The 9258-nt window shown below is 38.1% G+C and overlaps 1 pseudogene; it reads left to right on the forward strand.

Moving 5' to 3' along the window:
- Positions 1-3843: 3843 nt before the first annotated feature.
- Positions 3844-4475, forward strand: LOC101579986 (annotated as a pseudogene).
- Positions 4476-9258: the final 4783 nt, after the last annotated feature.

Consider the following 9258-nt stretch of genomic DNA (forward strand, 5'->3'; position numbering starts at 1 on the left):
AAAAAGAGACAAAGAAGGCACTACATAGTTGTTAGGGGAAAACTGCAACAGGAAGAGATAACAATTATACATATATATGTACCCAATGTAGGAGCACCCAACTATAAAAGACAAATTTTAACAGACATGAAAAATCTAATAAGCAGTAACACAATTGTATTGGGAAACTTTAACGCCCCCTTAAAACAAAGAGATAGATGAATCATGCAAAAAATTAGCAAAGAAACAACAGACGTAACTGAACTTGTGAAGACATGGACTGAGTATACCTTTACAGAGTGTTCCACCCAAGAGCATCGGACTACACATTTTTTCTCAGGTATGCATGGGGTATTCTCTAAAATAGATCATGTTAGCATATAGAACATACTTAAGTAAATACAAAGTAATTGAAAGTACCCTGTGCATATTATCTGACCATGGTGCAATGAAACTGGAAATTATTGACAAAAGAAACAGAAGAAACTCAATGAGCACATGGAAAGTAAATAATACCTCCTGAACAATCAGAGGGCCACAGGTGAAACTAGAGGAGTAATTAAACAATATTTACAATCCAATGAAAATGCAGATACAAATTACTGGTACGTGTGGGATGCAATGAAAGCTGTCTTAACAGGTAAATTTATAGCAATGAACTCACATCAGAAAAACAGAATGAGCCCAAATAAACAATCTCAAACTTCTAGAAAAAGAAGAGCAAGTCAAGTCCAAAGCCCAAAGAAGGCAGGAAATTATAAAGATCTGAGCAAAAATAAATGCAATGGAGATGAAGAAAACAATACAAAGAATCACTGAGTCAAAGAGTTGGTAAGAGTTTGAAAGAATAAATAAAATTGATAAGCACCTAGACAGCCTAATTTTTAAAAGGAAAGAAAAAGTTCAAATTCATGCAATGAGGAATGAAAAGGGTGAAGTAACTACAGACTCTAGAGAAATATACAAATTCTGGATAACCCAATATCAGCCAATGAAATTAAAAATGTTTTTAAAAAAAAAAAGCCTGCTAACAAAGAAAAGCCCAGGTCCTGATGGATTCACAGCTGAATTCTACAAGAAATTTAGGGAGGGCCTCATGTCAACTCTTCTCAAACTCTTCAATTAAATTGAAATGGGGGTGGGGGGAGCAAGATAGCTCAGTGGACCAAGTGCCTGCTTAAGGAAGCAAAGGGACTGAAGAATTTGTATATTTCTCTAGAGTCTATAGTTATTTCACCCTTTCACTCCTCATTGCATGAATTTGAATTTTTTTCTTTCCTTTTAAAAATTAGGTTGTCTAGGTGCTCATCAATTTTATTTATTCTTTCAAAGAACCAATGCCTGGCACCACATGCCACACAGATCCTGCCCTCAGGACAGGCTCAGCCGGCCACAGAGTCCAGGCACAGTGGTAAATGCCTGCAGTCCCAGCTCTGTGGAGGCTGAAAACAGGAGAATCACTATGAGTCTGAGATGAGTAGTGAGACCCTGTAACAACCAAATACATTAATAAATAAATAAATATGAAAATGAAGTGAAGCAATTCTCCTAAACTCATTCAGGAAGGCAAACATGACTCTGAAACCAAAACCAGACAAAGACTCAGTGAAAAAAGAGACCTACAGGCCAATTTCCCTAATGAACATAGATGCAAAAGTCCTCAATAAAATACTAGTAAAGAGAAAGCAGCAGAGGGCCAGCCAAATAGCTCAGGTGATTAAAGCACCTGGAGGCAGACACAGGGGCTAGAGGTTTGATCCTGAGGCCTGCCATGCCAGCCCCACCCCAGGGTATGCTGAGATGGCAATTGAGACTGGGCATTGTGGCACGTGCCTATAATCGCAGCTCTTGGGAGGCTGTAAACAGGTGGATCACTATGAGTATGATCTAGTAATCAGACCCTGAACACCCTTGTAGACCCTTTCCTAAAATAAATAAATAAATAAAAGACAGAATGCAGCAAATCATCAAGAACACTAAACATCATGACCAAGTGGGATTCATCCCAGTAATGCAAGAATAATCTAATATATACACAAAACATAAATGTAATGCACCACATTAACAGAGCAAAAAATCACATAACCATTCCAATAGATAAAGAGAAAGCGTTTGACCAAGCCCAACATTCATTCATGATGAAAAAAAACCACAGAAAATCAGTATAGATGGGCTTTACCTCAACCTGATGAAAGCCATCTATGACAAACCAACAGCCAACATTATACTTAATGGACAAAAATTGAAAACCTTCACTTTAAAACCAGGAAAAAAACAAGGATGCCCATTGTTACCACTCCCATTCAATATAGTTCTGGAAACATTAGCCATAGCAATTAAACAAGAGAAAGAAAGAAATGGAATAATGATTGGCAAGTAAGAAATGAAATTATCATTATTTACAGATGACATGATACTGCAAATAGAAGGCCCCAAAAACTTCACTAAGACACATGTAGATTTAGTAAGTAAATTCAGTAGTGTAGCAGGATACAAAGTAAACATTCAAAAACATCCATAGCATTTCTATACATGAACAATGAACACATCAAGAGAGAAATTATGGAAACCATGCCTCTCACAATAACACCCCAAAAGATGAAATACCGAGGAATCAATCCCACAAAGGAAGCAAAAGATTTATACAGTGAAAATTATATTACTCTGAGAAAAGAGATCAAAGAGGATTTCAGGGCTGGTGAGATGGCTCAGTGGTCTAAAGCACCTACTTAGAACAAGCTTAGCAAAGCACAGGCACCGCGGTTCAATCTCCCAGCACCACATGCCAGCCAGCCCCGCCCACACACACACACACACACACACACACACACACACACATAAATAAATAAAATTTTAAAAAAAAAAGAGGATTTCAGAAAATGGAAAGATAGTCCTTGCTCCTGAATAGAAAGAACCAACATGGTGAAAATAGCCATACTACAAAACTTTTTATGCAGATTCAATGCAATCTTAATCTACCATTAGTATACCTCACAGACCTAGATAAAATTCCTAAAATTCATCTGGAACCACAGAGACATAGAATAGCAAAAGCAATCGGGTAACAAAAGAAAAGCAGGAAGCATCACAATCCTTGGCTTGAAATTATACTACAAAGCTACTGTGATAAAATCAGCCTGCTACTGGCATAAAAACAGACCTGAGGATCAATGGAACAGATTAGAAGATGCAGACACAACTACAAGCACACTTAGCCACCTTATCTTTGACAAAGGGGCCAAACATGTTCATTAGAAGAAAGACAGCATCTTTAATAAATGGTGCTGGAAATACTGGCTTTCCATATGCTGAAGGCTTAAAATAGACCCATACCTATTATCATGCACGAAACTACAGTCAAAATGAATCAAAGATTGAAATATTAAAACTTAAATACTAAATCTTCAGGAAGAGAAAATAGGTATAAACCTTAAAGACATAGGGATAGGTAAAGAGTTCACAAACAAAAATCAAACTTCAAGGGAAATACTTTAAAAATCAACAATCAGGATCTCATCTATTTGAAGTTTCTGCATGTCAACAGTAATCATCAACAGAGTAAAAAGAAAACCCATGAAGAGAGAGGTAATTATAGCAGAGTGTTTGTCAGACAAAGAACTCCTATCTAGAACATACAAAGAATTTTTAAAGATCAGGCCTCCAAAATTCAAAGACCCAATCCAAAAATGGACGTCTGAGATGAACATACACTTCACAAATGAAGAGATACAAATGACAAATAAATATATGAAAAGATGTTCAACATCATTGGTCAGTCAAGAAATACAAATTAAAACAATGCCTAGGCCTGGGCAGATGAGCTGAGGTCAGCATCAAATTTGAAATATTTAAACTATTTCCACAATGCAGACAATTAAGTGTGTTGTTGTGGGCGATGGTGCTGTTGGTAAAACACGTCTCCTGATACCCTATACAGCAAACAAATTGTTATCTGAATATGTACTAACTGTTTTTGACAACTATGTAGTCACAGTTATGAATGGTGGAGAGCCATACACTCTTGGGTTATTTGATACTGCAAGGCAAGAGGATTATGACAGATTACAACCACAGAGTTATCCACGAACAGATGTAGTTCTAGTCTGTTTTTCAATGGTCTCTCCATCCTCATTTGAAAATATGAATGAAAAGTGGTACCTGAGATAACTCACCACTGTCCAAAGACTCCTTTCTTGTTTGTTGGGACCGAAATTGATCCCAGAGATCGATCAAGAAACTTGCCAAGAACAAACAGAAACCCGTCACTCCAGAGATTGCTGAAAAGTTGACCTGTGATTTGAAAACTGTCAAGTATGTTGAGTGTTCTGCACTCACACAGGTAAGGGCTAAAGAATGTATTTGACGAAGCAATATTGGCTGGCCTAGAGCCTCCAGAACTGAAGAAGAGCCGCAGGCGTGTGCTGCTACGAACATCTCTCCAAACCCCTTTCTGCACAGTTAGTGCTGGCATCATACTAAAAGCAATGTTTAAATGAAACTAAAAATTAAAATTTGTTTCTACAATGATGACCAATGCCCTGGACCTACCCAGTTGTACTTGTGTAAGACAAGGCCGACAGGTATGCCCCCCAGCCCTCCCAGTACTAGTTAATTTTGAGTAATTTTGATTGTCAGAAAAGTGATCAGTACTAGTTTTTGTGTTGTTTTTTCAAAAAACTTTTGTTGTTGTTGTTTAAAAGGAAGGCATGCTTGCAGTGACTCTTTAGCAGACTGATATGAATTGTTGCTGCTGCTCCCTGGATCTACTTTAGAGCAATATGGGACATCTTAGTATTTTTCCCCTTTCTTTTTTTGGGCATGTGGGTGGGGCTGTTTTTTTTAGTCTTGTTTTTTTTTTTAATTTATTCACCAGTAGTCAGCCCTTTGGGGAGGAGGAAGGATTGATTCCACATTCCACTTCCTTTCTAGTTTAGAAAAATGTTTTTCCTACCTGGTGCTCTTAGGAAGGAGTATGGTAAAGTCCTCATTTGATAACATACTCCTTTTTGATAGTTGCCTTTTCTCTCTCCACCCTTGACTAGATCCAGTATTTATGATGAAAGTGGGTAGAAGCTCTCTTGCCCCTCCTCTTTTCTAGGATGCACTCTATATGTGACTGTGACTTTCAAGGAAATTTGTTTGCCACTTGCTGATTTTTAATTTTGGGGAGAAGTTAATTTTAACTGCTTTAATTGATAATGAAGAAAAGTATTGCACCTTTTGAAATACACCAAATGAGTGAAGCAGAAGACCCAATACTATTATGGACTACTGAACTCTTTTAGAATATTTTGCTGAGTTAACACACCTATAATATTCAAATAACAGGACTTATCAAAAAAAAAGAGGATACAGATGAATGTCCATTTTGTATCTGTGTATTCAAAATAGTTAGGAAAGATAAATAGTCACATTCTCTTTATGAATAGAGGGATTCGTTACAATAGTGTTTGTAAATAGGATATCATGTCTGCATCTTGTACAGCAATTAACCACTAGGAAAAATGTATGCAATGTGTTAATTATTGAAACTGTCCTACCAATTTGGTTTGAAACTGTCTCATTGCTATTTGTTTCTCAATAAAATTATGGAAAAAAATAAAATAAAATAATAAAAAATAAAAATATATAAACAAAGAAATACACCAAATGAGGGGCTTGCTGGTTAGCTCAGTTGTTTAAGCGCCTGCATGGGCAAACCCAGTCAGGCGCAGTGGACTGCGGTTCGATCCCCAGACCCACATGCCACACCAGATCCTCCCCTATGGCAGCCTGAGCCAGCCAAAAAAAAAGCCTTCTGAGATTGTAATTAAAAAAAATTTTCCCGTCAGTCACTCTCTTGTATGCTTAGCATGGATTTGCAATTCAGTTGTGTTTTGTGTTCCTAGATTCCAACAGACCTGACACAGAGGCAATGTGAGGGGTGGTGCTACAAGACAGATGCCTATGGGATAACTGGCATCCTCCTTCAGATTGTGAGGATGCAAGCCTGCTTCATTAAGAAGCTATGGATGGGCAGGAATATCCCTGCCCATCCATAGCTTCTTAACAATGTGGCCACCAGCTAGGGGAATTCCCTTATTTCTGTTTTCCACATGAGGAACCTTATAGCAACTGGTTGAGGCTCTCTAGTTTGATAAAAATCAAGCAAGTAGTCTTATGAAGACTCCTAGAGTTAATAGGGACTTTAACAGCTTATTTTCATTGCACTTTCCAGTTATTAAAAATGTTAAGGTAATTTTTCACCTTCCCTAAATCCTAATTCTAATAGATTTCATTAGTATTAAACCAATACTTTCTCAAGTCTCAATCTTTGTATGTGCATTCTTTTCAGTTGTGTTAAATAAACAAAAGCCTTTCAAAAAAATGCCTAGATGTCTTCTTACACCAGAAAGAATGGCTATCATCAAGAAGTCAACCAATAACAAATGCTGCGGAGGCTGTGGGGAAAAGGAACCCTTCTCCACTGTTGATGGGAGTGCAGATTGGTGCAACCAATATGGTGGAGGTTCCTCAAAAATCTAGGACTGGAGGTCTCATTCAAACCAGCTATAGGCCTCCTAGGTATTTTTCCAAAAGAACTGAAAATCATCGTACCACGACCATGTATGTGCACCCATGTTTATAGCAGCGCAATTTGTCATAGCTAAATCCTGGAAATAATTTAAATGTCCATCAACTGAGGAAGGGATGAAAAAGATGTGGTATTTTTAAACAATGGAGTATTTTTCAGCTTTTTAAAAAAATATAAATTTGAGACTTTTGTAGATAAATGGAAGCAGTTAGAAACAAAATTGGTAAGTGAAACAAATCATATCCACATGTGCAAATGTTGTATTCTCTCTCTAGTATGAAAACCTGAAAGAGTAATGAAAATCTAAAAAGCACAACAAATACTGTAAAAGGGAAAGAAATTATTCAATGGGAAGGAAAACTGGGATGAGGAAAAGGACAAATGAAAGAAAGGGAAAAGATATATTTACGTCTTATGCAGAACAGTTCAGATGATTGTAGTGTCAATTTCTAAGGTCTTTTGAGTGCACCCGGTTTTTTAATGCTTAAAAAAATTTACTCTGATTTCTTTCCTCTTTTGAATTTCTTCTAATTTCTTTGTTATTGTTTTGTTTTGTTTTTTTCTTTAAGCAAATCTTGCACATTCATATCTGGTACTCTGAACAATCAATTCCAAGATAGTATCATGTAATACAGTAACAATTGTTAAATTCCTATTACTTTGTTTAGTGAAACCTTGTATTGTTTCTAATGCTGGGTTTTTTGGCATCACTATTTTCTACTCTTTAAAAATAAGAAATTGTAGAAATATAGATTTGAGACAAAAGCCTGATGTTCCAAGAGAGCAGGGAACAATAGACAGAGCCCGAGGAGAGTTGTTGTCTGTTTGCAAATTCCCAGCAAGCTGGGACCCAAGACTGCAGATAACAGCTTCTCCTGCAGGCGCCCTGTCCTTTGATCCCTAGCTTGGGATGTTATCAGCTAGCATTTGTGTGAGCCTAGAGTTAGGCAAATGGTGGAAGTTAACAGAGATAGTAGTTTGGCATTCACCTAGATAATTATGCACATTCCTTAGCCTGCCTTTACCCCTTAATAAATGTGAGATGCTTCTGATGCTCGGGGCTCACTTGGAGAGAGACTAATCTCAGTGAGCCCTCTGAAGCTACATTCATCAGATCTTCTCGTCGTTTCTTTTGGCACCGACCCGTAACATACAACAAGAAATAAAAAATGATAGAACCGAGTATGTACTATAGTGAGATTCACATGGCTTGCCTGGTCAAATAAGACACACATCAGACAGCTTATGTCAATAAGGAACCATGGCTAATTGGAGCATCAAAAGAGAAAACAGAACACAAAAGAGAAAAATTGCAAGATTCTCTCAGTCTTGTGAGGAGGCTAAAGAACTCATGCCCTTGTTTAGTGCCTACCTGTAGTGTACACTCTGCTGGCAGAAACATCTCCTACAGAGTGATTTAGCATTGGTATTCCAGAAATGTGAGGAAAAGTCTTCTCATCCTTCCTTCTCTCTGAGAGAATAACATCTAAAGTCTGGTAACTTATTTTCAATTTTTAGAAATTCACAATGTGGACACCTCTAAGATTCAGGTTTAGGTCTCCGCCTCATGGTGTGGTGTCTACTCCACAGATAGAAAATTTATACCTTAAAAATTTTCTGGCACAACATTGGCTTTCACTCCTTCTTCTTAACAGAGCACCTTTTGCTTCCCCCAAACAAGTTCCATGGTTTTACATTTCTCACAGCTCCAATGATCTAGTTTGTTTGTCCACTTGTGTTTCGAAAAAGGGGCTCACTATGTAGCCCAGGCTGGCTGTGAAATGCAGAGATCTTTCTGCCTCAGGCTCCCAGATGTTGGCATATAGATGTGAACCACCACACTTAGCCTCCAATCTAATCTTACATTTCTAGAAAGATACATGCATCATAATGATAGTTGTTTATGATCTAGAAGTCCTTGAGCCTATTAATCTTCATTCAAAGCAGAACTTTATACCTGATCCCCAAATTTGTTCCCACTAGACAAACATCTCCAAGTTCTAATTTTATCTTATGACTCATAATATTTACTGTGCCTGTCATGTCCCATGTTTCAGTCCCCAAGTGTTGGTCATTGCTTCAATTTTTAAATTTCCCATCATAGTATAGCCTACACCAAAAAGCTGTTCTGCCACCCCAATAACAACTAGAGACATGAAGACATTAAGTGCAGGTCTGCTAAAAACTTAAATACAAAGTGTGATTAGAAAATACTGTGAATGAGAGCCGGCCAGTAGCTCAGTGGATTAAAGTGCCTGCTTAGGCAGACGCAGGGACTGACCGCAGCATGCATAGCCATCCTTGCCTCTGGGGCTGCTGAGACAGCAGTTGAGACTGGACATGGTGGTGTGGGCCTGTAACCCCAGCTCTTGGGATTACAATTCCTATAAACAGGTGGATCACTATGAGTCTAATCTAGTAGTGAGACCCTGAACACCCTTAGACCCCTCCCAAGAATACAAAAACTCAGTGGAGAAGTGTTATTGTTTGTGCATAGGTGTCCCCCCAAAGCCTCAAGCAGTCATGGGGCAGTTTCTGGAGTTTGTGATTGATTATTGTGGGGGTTGGTGCTGCCCCTGCCCTGGGGCAGGGAATTAGCATTTCAGTGTAAATAAAGAAGAGAAGTTAGCTGCTTGAGCTGCTGCTACTCCTCCCCTTGCTCTTGCTCTTTACCAGCATCATGAAAGGTTGCTTTCTGCTATGTG

The sequence above is a fragment of the Octodon degus genome, unplaced genomic scaffold, assembly GCF_000260255.1.
Source record: "Octodon degus isolate 3935 unplaced genomic scaffold, OctDeg1.0 scaffold00102, whole genome shotgun sequence".
Taxonomy (NCBI): Eukaryota; Metazoa; Chordata; class Mammalia; order Rodentia; family Octodontidae; genus Octodon; species Octodon degus.